The following is an 11491-nucleotide window of genomic DNA, read 5'->3' on the forward strand; positions in this document are numbered from 1 at the left end:
CTTTTCTCTTGACTTTCTCCATTTGTCCACATCTTTATGAAAGGTGGTGCCCAGAACTGGACATAATACTCCAGCTGAGGCCTTACCAGAGGGAAAGAATTACTTCTCATGTCTTTGTTACAACATTCCTGCAGATACATCCCAGAATGATATTTACTTTTTTTTGCAACAGTGTTACACTGTTGACTCATACTTAGCTTGTGATCCAGTATAACCCCCAGATCCCTTTCTACTGCTTCCTGCTTCCCAGTCCTTTCTCATTTTGTAGTGTGCAATTGATGGTTCCTTCCTAAGTGGAGTACTTTGCATCTATCCTTATTGAATTTCAGCCCTTTACTTCTGATCACTTTTTCCAGTTTGTCCAGATCATTTTGAATTTTAATCCTATCCTCCAAAGCACTTGCAACTCCTCCCGGCTTGGTATCAATTGCAAACTTTATAAATGTACTCTCTATGCCATTATCTAAATCATTGATATTGAACAGAACTGGATGCTAGACTGATCCCTGCAAGACTCCACTCGATATGCCCTTCCAGCTTGACTGTGAACCACTCTCTGAACGTTTTTCCAACCTGTTATGCACCCATCTTATATTAGCTCCATCTAGAGTGTATTTCCCGAGTTTGTTTATGAGAAGGTCACGTGAGACAGTATCAAAAGCCTTACTACAGTCAAGATATACCATATCTACCATTTCACCCCATTCAGAAGGTTTGTTATTCCCTCTCCCCTCCCCAAGTCGTGTGCCACTGCTGGGATGCAAGGGTGTGACATGATCCCTGGGGTACAACCTGGAAGTGTGGGACTGCAGTGTTCCCTGTGCTTTAGCCTGGGTTGTCTCTCAGGAAGCTATGCCCGTGACAAGCAGCAAGCCCCCTCCAGGTGCTGTGGTCACTCAGCCATCAGCATGTGGAGCCCCACACCCTGCTGCATTACATGAATGCTCCCTGAGCTACTCATGAATCATACACAGAGAGGCACCAGCCAATCACCCCAGCCTTGCACCCCAGAAATATGCCATTTTACACTGCTCAAGACTTCCTTGGGTAGTGCAAGCTCATTAATTAGCTTGGCACTCCAATAGAAGGGTAGCGGATGTGCAACACCCCTTGTTAAGCTGAGCTGAGATTCCCCAACCACTTCAACCAAAAACACACTGTTTTAGGTAACATATAAAACAGATTCATTAACTACCGAAAGACAGATTTTAAGTAATTATAAATAGCAGGCATGGAGATCAAAATTGGTTACTCTAAGAAATAAAAATAGAAACACAGTCTAAATTCTAACTTCAACAGACTAAACAAGATTTGAATCAAGCAGTCTCTCACCCTAACAAACGTTACAGGCAGCTCACAGTTCCAGGCTGTACCCTGGGGATCCCATCACAATGGGGAATCCCCTTTCTTTCCCGAGCTCTGTGCTACTACTGTGGTGCATGGGCTGCCTTCCCTTCCTCCATCGTCAGCAATCTAGGGACACTTATAAAGCAAACTAGGGAAATGTGGTCTAGAGGAAATTACTATAAGGTGATGTCACATCTGGTTGAAAACAGTAGTTACCAATGGTTCACTGTCCAACTGGAAGGCTGTGTCAAGGAGGCTCTTGCAGGGGTTAGTTCTGGGTTTGGTACTATTCAATATTTTCATTAATGACTTGGATAGTGGAGTGGAGAGTCTGCAGATGAGACCAAGATGGGAGGATCTGCTAGCACTTTGCGGAACAGGATTAGAAAGGAACTTGATAAACTGGAGAATCAATCGGAAATGAACAAAATTAAATTTGATAAAGACAACTGCAAAGTACTACAGTTAGGAAGGAAAAATCAAATGCATGAATACAAAATGGGGAATAACTGGTGCAGGCAGTAGTACTGCTGAAAGGAAGCTGAGGGTTATAGTGAATCACAAATTGAATACGAATAAACAATGTGACGCAGTTGCAAAAAAGACATACCATTCTGCGGTGTATTAACAGGAGTGACATATGTAAGACACAGGGGGTACTAGTTTTGCTCTACTCGGCACTGATGAGGCTTCAATTGGAGTACTGTGTTCAGTTTTAAGTGCCTCACTAAGGACAAATCTACACTACAAAATTAAGATTAAGTCAACCAAAGTTATGTTGACGATCAGCTACCACAGTAATTGAATCAGTTTTGCATGTCTACACTATGATCCTTGTGTTGGGAGTGTGTTTCCTCACCAGGAGCCCTTGCACCAATTTAACTGCCAGTGTGGGCATTGTGGGACAGTTTCTGAAAGGCACCAACAGTCAATGTGAGCAACGCACTGTCTACATTGACACTGTGTCAACCTAACTACATCGACTTAAGTGCTCAATCAGGGCAAACTGCAAAGAATAGGGCAGACAATCTCCAAAACTGGGGGTTATTCTAATAATTAGATTCACCAAGCCAGCAACAAAACAACTTCTACAATACCTGACTGCTTATGCAGAAGCCAAAAACACAGCTCCCTTAAAGCAATCCAGCTCTGGGCTCCCACCCAGACAGCCAAATCAAATATGGCGAGGGTTACTTAAAATCTTGTTCACCATATATAAAGTTCTACCAATCCTAAGGGATTGGACACATACTCACCAGGTCAATGAATATTTCAGATACTACCCAAATACATGCTAATAACCATTTCTTATTAACTAAACTAATATTTATTTAAAAAGAGGGTTACTGTGGTTAAAAGATCATTATACATGCAGATATGGATAAAATTCTTGAGTCAGTGTCATAGTGGAGATGGTGAGCAGCTGATCTGTAGAAAGCTTTTCCAGAATCAGTTCCATAGATTATAACTTGACCCCCCTTTCCTTCCAGTAGAAAGTTACAGTAAGTCCCGACTCCCAGGTAATGTTTAGTATCAAGTGTCAAGACCACCAGACTCTGCAGGTGGCAGTTGCTCAGGTAGAGTTGGCCAAATTGCAGCTTCTCAAGGAACAGGAAGAACACCACGGCAGATGGCAGAGCTGAGAATCCAAGAGATGGCAGAAGAAGCTGAATCACAAGAAAGAAAAGCAGCAGTGGAAGCAGAAGCTCCCCAATGGCGCATGGAGGCAATCCAGGCAGCCAAGGCCAAAGACGAGGCAGAGGAGCAAGCCCACCAGTGATGAACTGAGGTGATTAAAGAAGAAGCAGCAGCACACGAGCGGCAAATGGATTCACAGGAAATGCAACTCTGAATACTGAAGCAACAAATAGGTATTCCCCACCTCAAAGGTAATTCCCACCAGAACACTACCAGCTGGGACAGACAGGGCAAACTTTTAAAGACTCAGACTCTATAGAAGAATATTTGCTTTTGAAAGAATCTGCCAGGCCATTGGCATCCCAAAGGACAAACAAATGTCTGTACTGGTGCCCAGAATTTTCAAGTAATTTCCAGGTCTTTACTGGCATGGACCAGAGGGAGGCTGGGAACTATGATAAATGTAAGGAAGCTGTGTTGCTAGAATCATGCTGTTTTAAGTTCAGAAACCTAAAGAAGCATGACAATATTGGTCATGAGGAGTTTATGCACAAAATGAATGATTGTATGAGAAAACAGGTAAAAGGAAAAGGGGATTATAAGACATTGTTTTTGTTTGTTCAAGAACACTTCTTTCATATTATTTACACATTATTTATTTATGTTAAATTGACAAGTTAATTCTACTCTCACTACACTCAATTCTTCAAACAGATACTTCTGAGTAAGAGGTAACACAAGGTATGCTACACTGTCCTTCTCTTAGGCCTCCTTCCTCCAAGGTAGTGGAGTGCTCATCTGTATGAGGATGAACACTGCAATATTCCCCATCTTGCTAACCTCTTTCAACCTTGTGCTTCTACCCTCAGCTCTCCACATGGCACAATGCAAAGCCAAGCCCTGCAGGTGTTTCCCACAAGCTATGGACTCTATACCACATCCCTATCTCACCCAGACTGCAGTCTGGGACGCAACCAGTTTTTATTATGTAAAAGAAAACCACTCAGATGTAAAATCCACTGAAGTAGAGGAAGTAATAGTAGGAAAATTACATTGGGTAGCATTGTATTTTAGGCTGTCTTGCTCTGAAAGCTGCCTCCCAGTGCTGCATTGGCTGAGGACAATGAATTACTGTTTTCACATTGAACCCAAATATTATTTGTGGGATGATACCCAGTTTGTGTAGTTAATTTCGTGATTCACCACATCAGGCCATTCTGTCTCCAAGCTCTTCCACAATTAGAATCATAGGACTGGAAGGGACCTCAAGAGGTCATCTAGTCTGGTCCCTGCGTGACAGGTTTGGGCCCTCTGGGGTGTCACCTGATATGCTGGGGTGCCACTGACTCAACCTATTCAGCCAGCCTGGGTCTCCTTTACCTGGCCTTGCTGGGTTAGGCTCACAGGCCTCTTCCAGTCAAGCACACAGGCAGAGCCACACCCTGCTGCACAGATAGGCAGAGATCTGCTCTGGAAAGATTCAGCCTTAGGGGCTCTCCCCAACACTCTGGTGCCCACGCCCTTTAAGGGGTACCAACCCAAAGGTTTTATGAAATTTGCCCCCTCTCTCAATGTGGAGGGAGATATGCACCACTTCTTGCCCCCCCACCCCACTGTTATGCTTATAAGAAGCACACAGGATCTTTTTCAGGGGAAAAGGCAATACGCCACACTTATTGAAAATACAACAGTTAGCATATGCATTCAATTACACAACACACACACAAGTCCTGCAGATGGTCTTTATAGTTATCAGCCTGCTGTAACTTGAGTCAATCTAATGGTCAGTTAGATTGAGCACAAGTGAGGAGCTGGGCTTTGTCGGTCACAATCCAATGCTCCGAGGCTTTGTAGGACTGAACCCAGAGTTTCATGGCAAAACACCCCATCTTTATAGTTGCAAATTTCCATTTGAGTCCATGCATTTTGCAATGTCATCCTGTAATCATTAGTCCTTAAGTGGTGTTAATCTTGGGGTTTTCTGCTGTTATCATTTGATGGTTATTGTCGGGTTTCCCATCGTTATCTCCTATTTGTTGTCCTGCCTTCAGGGGTGGCTGCCTCACCTCTGAGGTCGCCAATGCTGCTAACATGTTTAGCATCGGTTACAATGGATGTTTTCTGATTGTCTCCTGGTGTTTCCTAGTCTCTTGACCATCTGGACACTTGTGATGGATTTCACACTCATCCTTAACCATGGACACATCCTTTACTCACACCAAACAATTTTACAGAGACTTTCAGACAGGATAACACTTTGGAAAGGATAATATGGTTACTAAAGGGATTGCAAAAGAACCATACACAACTTAGTTTGCAATGCATACAAGAAGCAAGACCTTATAGCAAATACTGTAATGAAATCTTATCCTAAAACAAAAGGTGACCATAATCAGCCTAAGGACTATTCTAGTCTATTCCTGTCTTGAAATCAAAAAGGGTGGCTAGCAGGATGAAATCAAATCATACATTAATACATACTACATTATAACCATCAATCATTATAACCGCTAATACAAATATAGAATCCTACTCCTACACTACCCAGTGAGAAATTACATAAACTGGGTTATACTATAAACAAGAAATAAGTTTATTAACTACAAAAGGTGAATTTTTGTCTTAAGTGAATATAAAAGAGATAACAGACAGAACAAAGCAGTTTACTGATCAAATAAAGGAAAATACACAAGCTAAGCTCAATATACTTAAGAAACAGGTTACACAATACAAATTCTCACTCGAAATGTTATTTTAGGCAGGTTGCAAAGTTTCTGTGGTTCAGAGTTCCAGTTATATTTCTTTTCAGACTGGACCCCTGCCTCAGGCTGGACTCCCCCCACCTCCCCCTTCCTTTTGGGTGGCTTTTGCAGTCTTTCTTTTTGGGCAGACAGGCCATGGAAAGGAGGAGTCCCATTTGCCTTCCTCCCCACTCTTAAATAGGATTTACATAAGTCAGGAATCCTTTTTCCCCCCCAAACTTGACCCCCCTTTCCTTCCAGTAGAAAGTTACAGGACATCCCGACTCCCAGGTAATGTTTAGTATCAGGTGACAAGACCACCAGACTCTGTAGTATCACAGTGTCCATGAGACATTGGCAATATGGAGCATCTGCAAGAAGGCCAAGCTTTTCACAGTCCATTGTCCTTGCTCGTGGGTCATCAGCCCTGTCATCAGCTTTTCCATTGTTGTACCTGAAGTTTCAGTACTAGCAGTGGGCATCACCCAAAGTAGCATTGTTGAAACAGATACATAGTCAATATTCCTAACTTCGGATACAGAAATGATACAGGTTTATAAACTGGGTAATCACATTCTGTAAATTATAACCTTTCCAATGATATCTTACAAGACTCATCTTGCATAAAGTACATCTCAGTTATGTCATTCATATCATAAGCATATTTTCATAAAGAATATGGAGTGAAATGTCACACACTGCACTCTTGGCAGGACTAAGTATTATCTATTCTAGAATATATGATCAGCAGCTCTGACATGAGGTTTTTTAAGCATGAGTTTTGTGTGCGCCAGCCCCCTATGCTTTGCATTTGTTTATTTTAAGCTTTCTGTAAGAAAAAGGTAACAGCTAGAAGGGACACAGATCTTGAGATGATTGCCCAGTCATAATATTTAGCACTTCTGTAATATGTTAGCTCTTCAGAATCACTCTACAAACATTAAACAAACTTAATCTAAAGCCCTTCAGCTTTTGAATGACTAGGAGTTGACAAAACAGAGCTCTGTTGTGTTCTCTGGGTGTGTCCTCCCCCCCCCCCCCCAAAAAGATTTCACTGAAAATCAGCATCTTAAAAGAACCATTAACGATCTTCCAAAAGAACAGTCCAACCGAGGCAGCTGTAATGACACTCTTGTTACATCAGGTCTGGTGTTTGTTTAAGGGTGGTGTTCCTGTTTCATTTGCTTGTGTAAATCAAGCAGACCTTGCTTATTTTTTTCCTTAAAGTGCTCAGAATTTAGGGGAGGAAAGTGAATGAGATTCTGCTTACATCAGGTGTGAAAAAGCAGAAGGGACCAAAATTTATTCTTGTGCAAAAATCTGTTCTCCCTGAAGTCAATAAGGCTACACCGGTTTAACTGTCAGCAGGAATTGTCCTGTGTTCTCATTCCCTTCTTGAATCACATTCCATGCTTACCCAACATTTTCCACTTGGGAAAGAAGTTAGTTTGAGTTGGCACAGAAAAATGAGGACTAACTTCAGGTTTGTTTAGCTTTAAGTTTTTAGAATGAAACTCAAAAGAAATCAAATGTGAGGTACCTTTATGACGGATTGAACTGCTAGAGAACCAGCAAATAGACAGAACCTGCATTTAGTGCTGCTGTAGTGACACTGTAACAGTGCAGGACTCACCCCTGTGGCACCTTCTACTGATGTACTGGGAATGAGCTCTTCTTCCAGCTCCAGAGTGCCCTCTGCAGGCTGGTGTCCCACTGCCACTGGCCCGTGTCCCTCCCAGGACCCTTTTACCTTGGGTGCTGCCTCTCCAGGCAATACCCCACCCTCTATCCCTACCTTGCCTCAGCCTACGGGCTACTGTCAGTCACCATCTAGCCCCCTTTCACTGGGGCCAACTGCAGTCTGTATAAGCCAGTCATCATAGGCAAGGGAGGTTTTGACGTGCTGCCTTTCCCTGCAACACAGTACCTCCAGGGACCTTGTACAAGGCCCTGCAGCCTGGGGAGCTGCTGGCCTGGAGCTCCCCAGCGCCTCTGGCCTTTCCCCAGCCCTGCTTCACTCCAGTACCCTTTAGCACTCAGGCAGCTAGATCCATCTCCCTCCTCCACTAGGTAGAGACTGCCAGCTCCTGGCTCACTGGCCTTTTATAGGGCCAGCTGTGGCCTGATTGGGGCGTGGCCCATCTGTGGCTGCTTCCCCAATCAGCCTAGTAGCTGCTTTCTCCCAGCCACAGCCCTCTCCAGGGCTACTTTTAACCCCTCCCGGGCAGGAGTGGGTGATCACCCCACTACAGACACCCGTGTTACACATTGCATGTGTAAATCAAGCAGACCTTGCTTATTTTTATTCAGCCAGTTTTTCTATCATAGCCTGCTGAGAAGTTGATTTAAAGTCCTTGAGGGAGAGGGAGAAACCTACAACATTGTGTGTTGAGCTTCCTCTAGTACTTTTGCAGCCCCTTAAATATACAAAGATGCCTTGGCCTGTGGAACTAGGCTGAGCATAAGGAAAGAACTTGGTGGCCTGTTCATCCCAGTACAGAAAAATACATCCAAGAAAAAAAATGGTATTTCTTTGATTTTTTGTACAGTTCAGTACAGTACTGAACACACTGCATCATAAATCTGAAGTGCCTTAATGGAAGGTATTGTAAAAGTTAAAGTACTGGTATCCAGAATGGGATGTTTTGATTTGTTTTTCCTACAAATGTGTGGGAATTCATTCTGTATACATGAGAGGGGCAATAGTTCTGGCTGGAGCTCGATAGAGTGTGTGTAGGTTCTGTGCAAGCTTCTCACCCTACTGCTCTGGTACTGCCTCTTCCCCCCGCCACCCCACAGGCACTCACCAGTTGTCCAGAAACGGGACCCAGCACACACAGAAGATGATGGTGATGGGCACTAGGACTCAGGGGTCAGTGTCCTGGAGCTGCCTGCCAGCCTTAGCTGAGAAGAGGGACAGAGGGAGCCTCTTCCCACCCTGCCAGCTAAGCAGAGCTCCAGAGAGATTGGGGGTGAGGGGGGGGGACAATACCTGCTCAAACTACACCCACGGCTGGCACGGGTTCCCATGGTAACAGGATTTTTAGTGTCCGGTCACCAGTGATAACCAGGTACCTGACAGTGTGTTCCTGCAGCATGGGGAGACGCAGACCAGAGGGAGTGGAAGCAGCAGGCTACCAGCTGAGCCCCTTCCAAGCCACAGGGGGCTGCTTTGCCTTTCCTGCTGGCAGGAGCTACGGGAGCAAGCTCTCTCTCCCTCCCTCACCCGGCCCCAGCCCCGGCCGCACCCCTGCCTGACCAGTAGGGCCTAAAAAATAGGAGGGCCTAAGGCTATACCGTTATTAGCCTAATGGTTAATCCGGCCCTGCACATGGCTGTTGGGCTGCTGATTTACATGTGCAGCAGACATGCCAAACCCACGAAAAAAACACATAAATTGGGCTTGTTTTTGGCTTAATTGGCTTGTGAGTTGCTTGTTGGCTAGTTTTTGGCTTGTAGCTTGTAGCTTGTTGCTTCTTTTTTTCTTTATTTCTTTATTTATTTTTATCAGCTCCTGGCAAGCAGGGGCAAGGGCAGGCAAGCAGGGGCAAAGGGGAGAGAGTGTCAGGGGTGCACAGCAGGCCCACCATTGTCCCCGACTGCTCACCAGAGGGATCTAGTCATATAGAGTGTTGGGGGTTCTTAGGGACTGGCTTGTTTTGATGTTTTGAAATGAGATTAGCTTGATTTTTGGCTTATTGTGAAAGTCGGAGTGCTTATTTATTGTGTGAAAGTTGACAACTGTGATGTGCAGACCAGAATGGGGACTGAGTAAAAGCCCCAAAGGGAAGGCCAGAGGCCTGGTGTAAAAGTGGGTCCCAGATTTGTTCATGGAAGGAAGGAGGGAGGAGGGGAGGCCAAATATACTCTTAACAGGTACCCTGCAAGTAACCCCAATTACAAACCTCCAGCCTAGCATGAGGGCCCACGAAAATGCTGTATGTGTGGTTCTATTGAACACATAAAGAGGTATTGCCTCAAACTCAAGCACTGTCTTGCCCAGGTTAACACAGCTATTGTGAGATCAGGACACACAAAGGTCCCCGTGGGGGTGTTAATAAACTTTGTAAGGTCTGAACCCCTGGAGGCAGACAAGATGTTAAACAAAAATGCCAAGGTTAATGGCAAGGTATGCCAGGCATCGCAAGATACTGCCGCGCAGATTTCACTGGTTGAAAGGGAGATGGGCAGAGTCTGACATGCTCCTAGGGGAAAATGTAAAGCTTCTTGCTTTGAGAGCTTTTGAAATCACAGGACCCACATACCATTGGAGTGCGAGTGGGTAAACTGTGATCTGAAATTGGGAATATGAGACAGTATTCCATCAGACATTTTAATTGGGAATGATATAATATCTGCATATAAAGTTATTAATGTGGTAACCCATGGGCAGAAAGTGTGAACCCAAACAAAGCCTTTGTCTGGTCCAGGGGAGAAAGAGACAGAGGGAAGGCTACTTTGCCTGCATCATAGGGTGGGGACACATTGTTAGGGAGGAGGGAATTCGGTTAGCGCCTCTCACTGAGGCAGCCCTCCAAGTCAGCCAGGGGCAAGCGGTCCTGGTTAAAGATTAGGATGTTTCCCTGGAGAGCATTAGGGACGCAGCTCATAGTAATTGCCCCTATAGAGGATTATGGGGGGAGATTTTTTTATGGAAGAGGGCAGGATATACAGGGAAGCCGCAATGGGAAAGAGCAAGGGCTTTGGGTAACCCCATAAATAGTTCCTAGTGCCCAAAAAGCACAGGGCAGAATTGTTATGTTTAGCCCATGACTGTCCATTCACTGGACAAATACGAGTAGAGAGGACATTTAAAAGGCTTCAGAAAAATGTTATTTGTCTATTACCAACATAGAAGAAAAGGATTACTGTAAATCCTGTGACTTGTGCCAAAAGTGGGAAAAGACTACAGGTCTCCACACAGCCCCTTGCAACCACTGACTGTAATTGGAGAAGTATTCCATTGAGTTGTCATAGATATTACTGGTCCATTCCCTAAGCCATCCAAAAATGGTGAAAAATATATATTGGTGGTAACTGACTTCACCATCAGATACCCAGAGACAATGGCCCTAGCTAATATAGAAGCAGAAACAGTGGCAACTGCACTCCTCTTCATATTTACTAGGGTGGGTTTTCCCAAATAAATCATGTCGGATTGTGGGTCAAATTTCATATCCCACATATTCTTTGAATTGTGGAAAAGGTACAGAGTAAAACAATTAAAGTCTGCCCCATATTATCAAGAAATAAATGGGCTAATTGAAAAATTTTGCAGGACAAATAAATCCATGCTAACAATGCATGTAGGTAGGAAGGGAAGGGATTGGGATATGCTACTGCCTTTCCTATTGTTTGCTTACAGAGACGTATCCCAAGAATCAACAGGGTTTGCCCTGTTTGACTTCCTATATGGAAGGAAGGTCAGATCCCCTTAGATCCAGTCAGACATTTGTGGGAAGGTAACATTGACTCTGATGGGGAACTAATGACTAAATGTGTATCTAAGTTTACGGGAGAGCTAAAATCCATTATGGAAATGGTACAGCATAATATTAAGAAAAGGCAAGCTGTACAAAAAGCATGGTATGACGAAAAGTCATGTGAAAGAGCCTTTGATATAGGTGATTTTGCTATGGTATTAGCCCCCATAAAAAAACATAAAATGCAGAACTCATGGGAGGCTCCCTTTGAAGTGATAGAGACTAAATTAAGTCACCTATCAATTACAGAAACCTCATGGTTAAGGCTTACATCATATTAAC

Source organism: Mauremys reevesii, linkage group 2, assembly GCF_016161935.1.
Source record: "Mauremys reevesii isolate NIE-2019 linkage group 2, ASM1616193v1, whole genome shotgun sequence".
Taxonomy (NCBI): Eukaryota; Metazoa; Chordata; order Testudines; family Geoemydidae; genus Mauremys; species Mauremys reevesii.